At 44.6% G+C, this 10,679-nt stretch overlaps 1 protein-coding gene across 2 annotated transcripts in view; it reads left to right on the top strand.

The window, feature by feature from the left end:
- dpf1 (double PHD fingers 1) overlaps nucleotides 1-10,679 on the top strand; it is a 39,227-nt gene that overhangs the window by 1,373 nt on the left and 27,175 nt on the right. The gene's annotated exons all lie outside the window — the stretch shown is intronic.

The raw sequence follows: 10,679 nt of genomic DNA on the forward strand, positions 1-10,679 counted from the left end.
TGATATGTGGAATACAAACTGTCTGCCTCTTTAGTATTCTTTTTGTGTCCACGAGACTTCAAACACTGTTTTGTGTCACTTTCATGAGAGCTGCCTTGGTATAGAATCACCCAGCCTTTAATAAGAGAATATAAAGACATATTCGGTTGTCTTTTTACTAATTATTTGGTGAACTGTCAAACAGTTTGATGATGGCATATATATTTGAAATCTCTGAATGGTTCTGCTTCACCTGGTGGGAACCAAGTGTCCTCCTCTTCTTAGTCCTGTGTATTGTATACATTCATTCATTCATGGTCGCTGAGTTACAGCACATTGAAGCAGGGTTTTCTTCAGGTCCATGTGTTGTAAGTGGCAAAAGGATACATTTTTCTCCTGGGGCACAAGTTCAATTGCACATGATATGAACATGGTGAACATGGTATCACTGTTCACTGTTCAAAATATACCCTGTGGCGAACGCAAACTGACCATGTTGACACCTTAGAGGAAGGTTACAACAGACTGAAATGAACTGAAAAAGAGCATAGACCAAACATGCTTGCATAACTGATGGCAACAGTTATGTTTGATGTTATATGATGTATGATGTTTGATGTTACATCTGAATGCAAGAAGATTAGTAAAGTCCATTAATCAAATGATCCAATGGGGGTTCTCTTGGTGTCTGCTTATTCCCTAAAATTACTTTGACACATCTCTAGAAAATGAGAGTAGTCTTGTGAGGATTCTTCACTTTTCCACAGGATTAGTCTTTCAAAGCTTTTTTCACCCCTCTCCGCTCCATTCTCCCTCTTTTTGCTGTGTCTTTCACCCTCCCCGTCTGGATCGGGCCATTTGCCTAAACCTGACCACTATTCAGTTCGAAGGATTCCATTGGCATGGGTGGCATCAATGTGCTCTTGGTTTGTTTTTTTCTCCACACTGCCTACCAGCTGCATCCTCAAACATGACAAACAAGTCTTCTCTCCTCACTCTCCCCTTCTCTCTCCTCTCCTCTCTTCTCTCACTGTTGTCTCCTCTGCTCCTCTCCTCATCTGTCACTTCTATTGTTTCTCACTCTCATTTTTAAACAAGGCTCTTTTCTCTCCTCTTCCTCATTCCCGGGTTATTCTCTTTTCATTTTCTGATTGCGCCCCTCCCTCCCCACCCCTCACCCCCTTTCCCTCAATACTTTCTCTCTGTCACTTCGTTGAGGGAGCTGTCGTATGCTGACTGTTCTGATAGTTATTCTGCCTTGCCTGGTTGATCAGAGGGAAATGAATTCTATATAATACTGCACTGAGCCTCTGCTAAAGTGGCCCTGTGCTGAATGCATTGGAGCCTGAACCCATTGCCTCATTTCTCGATTGTTCTCTTTCTCTCTCTCTTTCTCTCTCTCTCTTTCGCTCTCTCTCTCTCTGCCCTGTTTTGGTTTGTTTGCATAATGTCTACAGCAGTTCTGTAACGGCATTTTTTTTTCCCAGTCAGTCAGCTTCTTTCTCTCCCTCTCTCTCTCCGCAACTTATAGATCCTCATTTTCTTTACAAGTCTAGCAAGGGAGAGAGAGAGAAAGAATGAGAGAGAAAGAGAGAATGAAAGAAAGAGAGACACAGATAGGTATTTTTAGCTCTATGACCTATTTCTCCAAAGCTACCTAACTGACTGTCAGTCATAGCACTGTTGCTTGGGGATGGAACAGTGTATGGTGGCCGTTTGTGCTTGTAGTTTGGAGGCTGAGTTGGCGGAAGAAGGCCAGAGAGAAGGAGAGGCTGATGGCTAGACTCAGCTGGATCTGTTGGCCAGGTAGTTGCTAGGTGCACAAGGCGACATTTATGAAGAATAATCAGGAGGGTGCTTAGTGACTGTGTGTGTGTGTGTGTGTGTGTGTGTGTGTGTGTGTGTGTGACTGTGTGTGTGTACCTGCAATGGACAGACACACACATTACATTGCATTATATTTGGCTGGCGCTTTTTAGCCAAAGCGACTTCCAACCAGGTAAACAATCAAGGCAGAGTGTTATAAGGACAGTTAGTGCAGCAGTAAGTGCTATTTCCATACAGTCATATAGGTGTCTCTGAAATTATCATGTTTCTCAGGATGCTGCACAGTGCATGTGGTTCATAAATTAGCAGGTGTGCTATCACACTGAGAGCTGAAGCATGACGCGAAGGGAGGAGACAGACAAAAAGAAAAAGAAAAAAAAAACACAGATGAAGCACCAGGCCCGCATTCAGGCCCATTCGATCAGCCTGGCCGGGTAGAGAGGGCCTCAATGAACGCATCAGTGACTGTGCTGCTCTTACATTATACATGAATAAATAAATGCAGATAGTCTTCTGCCATGTCAAGAGTTGGAGTGACTGTCATACGAATCGGGACGGGTCTGACACGAGGTTGGCGCCATGCTTCTCTCCTCTAATGGCACACTCTGCAGTAACCTAGATAGTGTTCTCAAAGAAGCGTTTCGGGAGGAGAAATCTATTGCCTCTGACATTAAGAAGAAGACGAGGTGAACAGTGTGGCAGACAAGTTGATACTCCAAACCCACTACATCTTGTCCATGTAGAGTACACAGTCAGCACTAGACTGCCTGTGTTTGCCTTTGCGATTAACATTATGCAAATGTGTCTCTCTTAAAGTACAGTATCTGTGTGGGGTCTGTGTGTACCTTTGTGTGTTTACGTTACGTTAGTTCATTCGAGTTCATTCCCAAAGCAGCGGTCAGTGCATCTTTGTGCGACTGTGATTGTGGTTTTTTGTTTTCTTTTCTTTAGTCGGACTGTTTACTCCAGTGAATGTGTTGCTCTTGTGGTGCGTAGCCTCAGATCAATTGTAATTACCGCGCCATGGCTCCACATGGGGGATTGTTTTACTGTTCTTTCTCAAAATGGCTGAAAGACATAAATTTCCAGGTGCTCTAATGAAAAAACATTATTTGAAGTTATCTAGGAGAACGTGCACATTTATATGTGTGCAATGTATAGTCCGTAAGCCGGTAGATCATTTTTATGTGGCAGGTATGAACAGTTTGTGTGCATAGAAATTTGTTTTGTTCGTTGTGTGTTTGTTTGTGTGAGTGTGTGTGTGTGTGTGTGTGTGTGTGTGTGTGTGTTTTTTGTTTGTCCACTGTTTTTTTCTTAATAAACCTCGCAGAGCACCTGAGGGCGTTTATGTTGTGGGTGTCTTTGTGACTTATTTCCTAAGTGAAGCTATTTATACGCCAAAGCATTTCTGTGTTTGGCTGTATGTTTGTTTTGTTTGTTGTGTGTGTGTGTGTGTGTGTGTGTGTGTGTGTGTGTGTGTGTGTGTGTGTGTGTGTAGTTTTGTTTTATTGTCTGCCTGTAGATATTTGTGCACCAGACTATATTGCACATTTGTGTTTGCATTACTTTGTTTTGTGTCTGTACGTGTTGGTGTCTGTGTCTCATTTGTTTACACTTTCTGTCCGTTTTTTTGTGTGAGTCAGTTTATCATTGTGGCTTTTTTATGCATCTATATGTATATTTGCAGTGCATTTGCCTGTTTTATGTTTTTGTATTCTGTGTTCATTTGCATGTGCATGAAAGTGTTAGTGTATTGTGTCCGGGAGGGACATGTGACTATGTGAGTGTTTGAAAGACAACCTGTGTTTATGTTTGCTTAATCTCCTGTTGTGTGCACTACTCACATTCATTACTAACATACACTACTAACATTCACCTGTATATGCTTTTGCTCTGTGCGTTTGCATTGTTTGTGTTCTGTGCAGTGATTTAAGAGCATGTGATGTGCATATGTCAGTTTGTGTGCATGCCTGTGTATTCTGCCTGTGTGTGCATTTATGGTGGTGTCGGGTGTCACATGTATGTGCTCTGTAGTTGTGTGTGTGTGTATAAGTGGCTGGGAGTGTGTCTGATTAATTGTGAATAGTGCGTTTGCCTCTTTCTGTGTGATTGTGTGTACTGCACTTCTCACTGATGTCGGTAGGCCTCCTTATGGATGTTAGTTTGTGTGATTGTGGACCCTATGGAATATGGGTTGGTGTATATAGTGTGTGCTCTGTGTCTGTATACATTCAAGGTGTGTTCAGGCTTGTGTTTTGTGATTGCATATCCTGTGTTTGTGTATGTGTGTGTGTCTGTGTGTGTGTCTGTGTGCTTTTGTGTGTGTGTGTGTGTCTGTCTGTGTGCTTTTGTGTGTGTGTGTGTGTCTGTGTGCTTTTGTGTGTGTGTGTGTGTGTGTGTGTGTGTGTGTGTGTGTGTGTGTGTGTGTGATTGCGTATGCTGTGCTTGTGTCTGTGTGCAGCGGACCATGCCTCTGGAGCAGTGCTGGCGGGTGCAGTAGTCCAGTGCTGAATGCGGGTCCATCAGACGAGATTTATGGCTCTTCCACTTTGGCTGTTATTACATAGATGGATCCTCTCCTCAATCCGGAGACATTATGAAAGTGCTGCAGGAAGAAATGTTCATCGCTCTCTAGCCGGTCACACAAACTTCAGCTTCACCCACTTGAAATCCACTTGGCTGGACCGGGAATGTCTGAATGCTGACGTATAACCCTTCCTTGTTCATGATGTAGTGGGAATGTCCAAAGAAAGAGGATTTTGGGAGTTCTGTGTATATGCCCCTGCCTCATTCTAACTAGAGTTCATCAGTTTGACTCTACTCAGAGGTAGTGTTACCAGTAAATAGTGTGCAATTAGCAGAGCATTTTATGTTGTTTTTGGGAGGAATGAACGGCATCTTGTGAAGAAATAGAAATGAGAAACAAACAGTAAACAACCACAAGGGCTAATCATAACCCCTGTTGGAAATAGCCTTATGAACTTTTCCATGTTGGAATGGCCCCACAAAGATGCTCATAAATTCCAAACAGAAGTCTCGGGAAGACTTCTCGGGAAAGCGGTTAGACCATGAAGTGAGGCTATAGATGGAATTGTAACCATGGGATGTATTATGAGTTAAAGAGCACAGCTCCAGCGCCTTTTACTGTAAACTGGCCTCCTGGCTCCCATTTTCTAGGTTGTATAGTTTTTTGCCGTCCCCTACTCCGACAGTGGCGCTTCACTCCGTGGCAATGACTGACAGTTACAGCACCCATTTAAAACCTCAGTGTCCACCATGGTGCCACTATGCTGTAGGAGTGGCTAGCCACTATGCTTTTCTCTGAACCCCCTTCCACACACACACACACATACACACACACACTCCTTCTCCTCTCTTTGTGTGTGGCTTACATAAGCATGTATTTACCTCTGGAGAAACATGCATCAGGACACCAGGGCCACACACGCTCAGGGTTATGTCACGCCACATGCTGGCTTTCATCTGCCCGGGCTGAGCCAGCAAATCAGCCACCTGGAAGAGCACAGTGGTTGCAGTGGACGGAGACTCTGGAGTTGACTCGTTCCACTGTGTACAGTACAGCTGTTGGATTGGTGCTGTAGGCAGTGACTTGGATACTCAAGTGACATAAATTACTCAAGGCACTTTAAGAGGTAATGAGAGGTGATGATGTAGAAAACACCATTCTAACACTTACTGTGTAAGACTTTGATGTCTTTAGTTTGAAACTACCATTTCCATATGATCCAATGCTTGCAAAAGTGAGTTCCACAGACATTGTATCTGGTCTAGATGTAGAATTAGATCTCTGGCATTGGTGTAGCAAGGGGCTATGGAGAATGTACTTTGACAGAACTCCGTGCATTACAAAAGGGAATTCAACAGTGACCACATCATTCGATTTTTAGGTTCCTCTTCTTATCATTCTGATGACAATGCAGATTATATTTCAGCACATTCTGGTGAAATGAAATCAGGACCCTGGCATAGCCATGTATTCCACTGTTGCTGTAAGATTTGGAGAAATTATAAAATTTTAATGATATAATAATTAATAAAAAAAAGAAGCTCTTGAGCATGCAGCGGGCTAGCCTTTTGTTGTTACAAATATGGCAGTGCACATCCAGATAGCCACACTCATGTTTGTTTGCCTCATCACAAAGTTCCGGTTCAGCAATGCAGATGCAAAGTGATTATCATCTGGTCACCTTGCATGTGGCAGTCAGAAGCATGGTGTGTACAGCTGAGCCAAAGAGAGGCTGTGCCATGTTAGCGTGAGCTAACGTTAGCGTTATCTGTGACCTGTTACAGAGCTGTGGTCACAGGGAGTGCCCGGGATTGTACTGAGGAAAGGAAACTTGTCATTGGCCCTTACTGGGCCATCGTGCAGCTTTGTGTCATTGTGGCTGCCATTGCAGAGATGCTGCAAAAAAAAAAAAAAAAACACTAGCATAAGCATGTTTCCATAGAGCTCCGTAGACTATATAGCATATGTAGGGCTGATTGCTGGTCTAATCATGTCTGTGTGAGTGGGTAAATGTATGTGTTGTTCACAGTGTTTGAATGGGACTGGCTTTCCAGGGCTGGTCCTCAGTGACCTAGCTTTGGAGGAGGCACAGGGGAAAAGCTGTGGCCCGTCTGTAGAGAGAGAGAGAGAGAGAGACAGAGAGAGAGAGAGATGAAAAAGAAAGCTAGATAAATCATTTGACTGGGTTCTGAGAAAGAGGGTAGGAGCAGGGAGTGGAGGAGAGGGAAGATGGGGGGGCAGGGGGAAGGGGAAGGGCCGGCTGGGTTGGGGAGGAGGAGGGGTTGGGAGTGCGAGATGGAGAGAGGGGAGGGTTCGCCTGGGTAAGGGTGATATTGCATACTGTAATCTACAGACAGACACACTGGGGGGATGGGTGCACAGATTTCCTCTCTCTCCCGCCAGGCCCCAGCTCACTGAATAAGCCCCAGCCTGGGCTCTTGGCAGTGTGGGCACGCAGGATGAGGAGGGTGCTCTGGCACCATGCCAGACTGATTTCAAACTAATACTCCTCAATACTCCCTCCCTGTGATCGTTTACCTGTGGATGGATGGGCTTGTCACGACTCCATGCATCTGTGCAAATGCATTAATCATTAAAGGTGAATAACAATGAAAGGATTGGGCTTAGCACTAACCAAAGGCCCTGGCCTCACTTTTGATAGTGTTTTTCCATAGATAATAAGAGATTGTCAGACGGCAATAAATTGTTTGTGTTCATTCTAGAGGACAGTCCTGGGTTTCTTAACCTGATGGATGACGCCTTGCTCATACACCTTTCTCAGGAAATGTGTCACAATGAATCTTCAACATTTTTCACTGCCACAAAATTCGAATCATTTCGTTGCAGGGTTCATATTGAAATTGTGTAATTAATTTCAGTGCAAACACTATCCCTGGCTTTGAGTACTACCCTCACTTGGCCTCTAGAGGGAGCTCTGCCTCCTCACAGTAAAGTGTTTTTTTTTTTTAATTGTGGCTAATTGGATCCCAGGTAGTAGTTGGTCACGAAATAAACAACCATAGTAGCCAGAGCGAAGCAGAAAGACACAGGCATGTGGGGTTGGCTCAGGAGCCATTGTCCATCTGGGGCTCCAGGCGCCCTCACCTTCCCCTGCTAATGTGCTCCCTTATTGCCCCAGAAATTGGGTTAGGAAAGAGGGAAGGTGGTGCCGAGGGTGATGCTGTGTCTGTGTGCCTGTCATGGAGAAAGTCGGGTGGCTCCCTGTTCCATGGCCTCAGCTCCCCTCTCTTTCTCCCTCTCTCCCTCTCTCCCTCTCTCCCTCCCTTCCTCTGCCTCCCTCTCTCTCTCTCTCTCTCGGCGCTGGAGCTCTTTTGTTTTTGGCTAGCTGCTTCACTCCAGTTTGCCTTTGGTTTCTGTGGGTTTTTTTGAGGTGGTAGAAAAAGGCAGAGGACGCTCCAGGCTTTCTTTGTCTTCTTCTTCACTGCTGACTTATATTTTTTGTTTGTGTGTTTCAGAAATGTGGTTGTGTGTCTCTGTTGTCTCTCTGTAAATATGCAATGTGTGTGTGTGTGTGCGTGTGTGTGTGTGTGTATGTGTATGCGTGCGTGTGCATGTGTGTGTGTGTGTGTGTGTGTGTGTGTGTGTGTCTAAGTGTGTGTGTGTATGTGTATGCGTGCGTGTGCATGTGTGTGTGTGTGTGTGTGTGTGTGTGTGTAAGTGTCTACCTGTGTGGATTTGTAATTTGGGTCTGAAATACACGAAAACGCCTCTACTCCTATTTCTCTCTACTCCTTCATTTTTTAGTAAATGTTGCATTCCCTCACGCTGCACTGCCATATAGAGTATTAAATATTGGCCTCCCCGACAAACAGTTGTTTGATTGTAAACTCTTAATTAATTTGGTGCCAATGAAATGGAGCGATTAGGAGCCATGTCTCTGTGGGCTTGTCTGGGGCTCCATCGTTGGCTTCCCAGTCTCTCGCGACTAACCTGCCAAAACCTCTGGAGCTGAACCCAGTCTAAATAGCATTCAGTGGAACACACACACACACACACACACACACACACACACACACACACACACACACACACACACATCACACACACACACACACACTCACACACATACACCCCCCACACACACACACACACACACATCACACATGCATCACACACACACACACACACACACACAGACACACACACACACACACACACACACACACACAGACACACATCACACACACATGCACACACCCACACACAGGCACACCCGCTATTGGCCGTACAGAAATGGGTTTGGGCCAGTATAGATGGCGCAGGTTGGGTTGCTAGCTCCTCTTCCTATCTCTCAGTCGATTCTGCAGTGCCTTCTCGGGTGTTCTTCCTCACTACCCCACCCCCACCACACTCACACACCCTTCAATACAAACACTTTATTTTTATTTATTTATTTATTTTTAGCTTTCAAGGGCAAACAGCCGCAGTGTAATGTAATGAGATTGCGAGGAGAAGCAACCAAATTGAAGGCAGCCATTTTCTACAGCTGTCAACTTATTATGGAGAGGCTGACTTGCGCCGATAACTCCAGCAGTCTAGAGGCAGAGGGAGTGGGGGAGGGGCGCAGGGATAAATTGGTAGTTTGGGTGGAGGATGGGGGTTGGTTGATAAAAGGAGAGGGGAAGGAGGGTTGTGGTGGATTGGACAGACCTACGGGGTTAGCTGCTTTGCAATTGGAGTGATTTTTCCCCCACACCAACTCCTACTTTGAGATTCCAGAATTAGCACAGCTTTAAAAGCTGAGCCTGTTCCCATATCACACTCTTAATATTTTAAAAGCTTCCTGTGTGTTTGTGTGTGTGTGTGTGTGTGTGTGTGTGTGTGTGTGTGTGTGTGTGTGTGTGTGTGTGTGTGTGTGTGTGTGTGTGTGTGTGTGTGTGTGTGTGTGTGCTTGTGTAGCATGTGTGTGTGCCATGTCTATGGGTGTGTATAGTGTGTATGTGTATATGTGTCTGTGTGCATGGCATGCACACATTCACTGTGCTGTATGTTGCATGCTGTGTCTAATTAAAAAGCTGTTGAAAATTCCAGTGAATAATAAAAAACACTGTGGAGTAATGATGGTTTGATTTTAACTGACAGCAGCGCCAACATCTGCAAACATATGTGCTGTGCGACAAGCTGTTTTTTTCGGTGTGGAGATGTGTGTGTGTTTGTGTTTTGTGTGTGGAGATGTGTGTGTGTGTTTGTGTTTTGTGTGCGGAGATGTGTGTGTGTTTGTGTTTTGTGTGTGTGTAGATGTGTGTGTGTGTTTGTGTTTTGTGTGTGTAGATGTGTGTGTGTTTGTGTTTTGTGTGTGTGGATGTGTGTGTGTGTGTTTGTGTTTTGTGTGTGTGGATGTGTGTGTGTGTTTGTGTTTTGTGTGTGTGTGTGTGTATGTGTGTGTGTGTTTGTGTTTTGTGTGTGTAGATGTGTGTGTGTGTTTGTGTTTTGTGTGTGTGGATGTGTGTGTGTGTTTGTGTTTTGTGTGTGTAGATGTGTGTGTGTTTGTGTTTTGTGTGTGTAGATGTGTGGTGCACTGCGCGATACATGCTGGTCTGCAGAGCTTTTCCCAGTTTCTACCTCCCCACTGATAGTATGTCCACGCACTCCACACAGTGTTCACTGGCAGGCTTGCATTGAGCAATGGTAGTGTTTTTAATCACCAGAGAGAGTATCCCATTCGTTACTTCCTAATGGCTTCCTACCAGCACTGCATGGAAATAGGAAACCAAGAAGTGGCTAAGGAGTTCTGTCTTCTTTGAGCAGTGCTATGCTACAGTGCCTTGGTATGCTGAATGTTTTTGCTGAATAGTCTGCACACAACGATTGGTTTAAGGATATTCTCTCCATCTCTCTCTCTCTCTATTGCTCTCTCTCTCACACACACACACACACATACACACACACACACCGCCCCATGAGTCCCATTCAAACCTGCACACAAATTCTTTCTGGTTTGCTTTAGGCATTTTCTTTCTCCTATTGATTTCCTTGCTATCACCATACTGATGCAGAGGCTCTTTTCGCTTGGATGGGGCTGCACCAACTTACCTTCTGTGTCGTTGAGTTTTAACAGGGCCCTAAAATCGTTTTATCGCCACCTCATAAAATCCATTATCAGTTGAACCACTTTGCAGTGTTGTTATGACTCCTTCTCATGCAACTACTAATTGTTCTCTTGGGATGATTGATTTGTGGGTTATAGGGATCTAAAACTCAAGCATGCACTGAAACTGGATCTTGAAATAAAATATTTTAAAATGATCAAAGCTGATTGAAGGGCTTTAAAGTTGTTTCTTTTGTTCATGGTTCCTGCTGTTGTTTCGTTGTCCAGAAGGCACAG

Source organism: Alosa alosa, chromosome 15 (genome assembly GCF_017589495.1).
Source record: "Alosa alosa isolate M-15738 ecotype Scorff River chromosome 15, AALO_Geno_1.1, whole genome shotgun sequence".
Taxonomy (NCBI): domain Eukaryota; kingdom Metazoa; phylum Chordata; class Actinopteri; order Clupeiformes; family Clupeidae; genus Alosa; species Alosa alosa.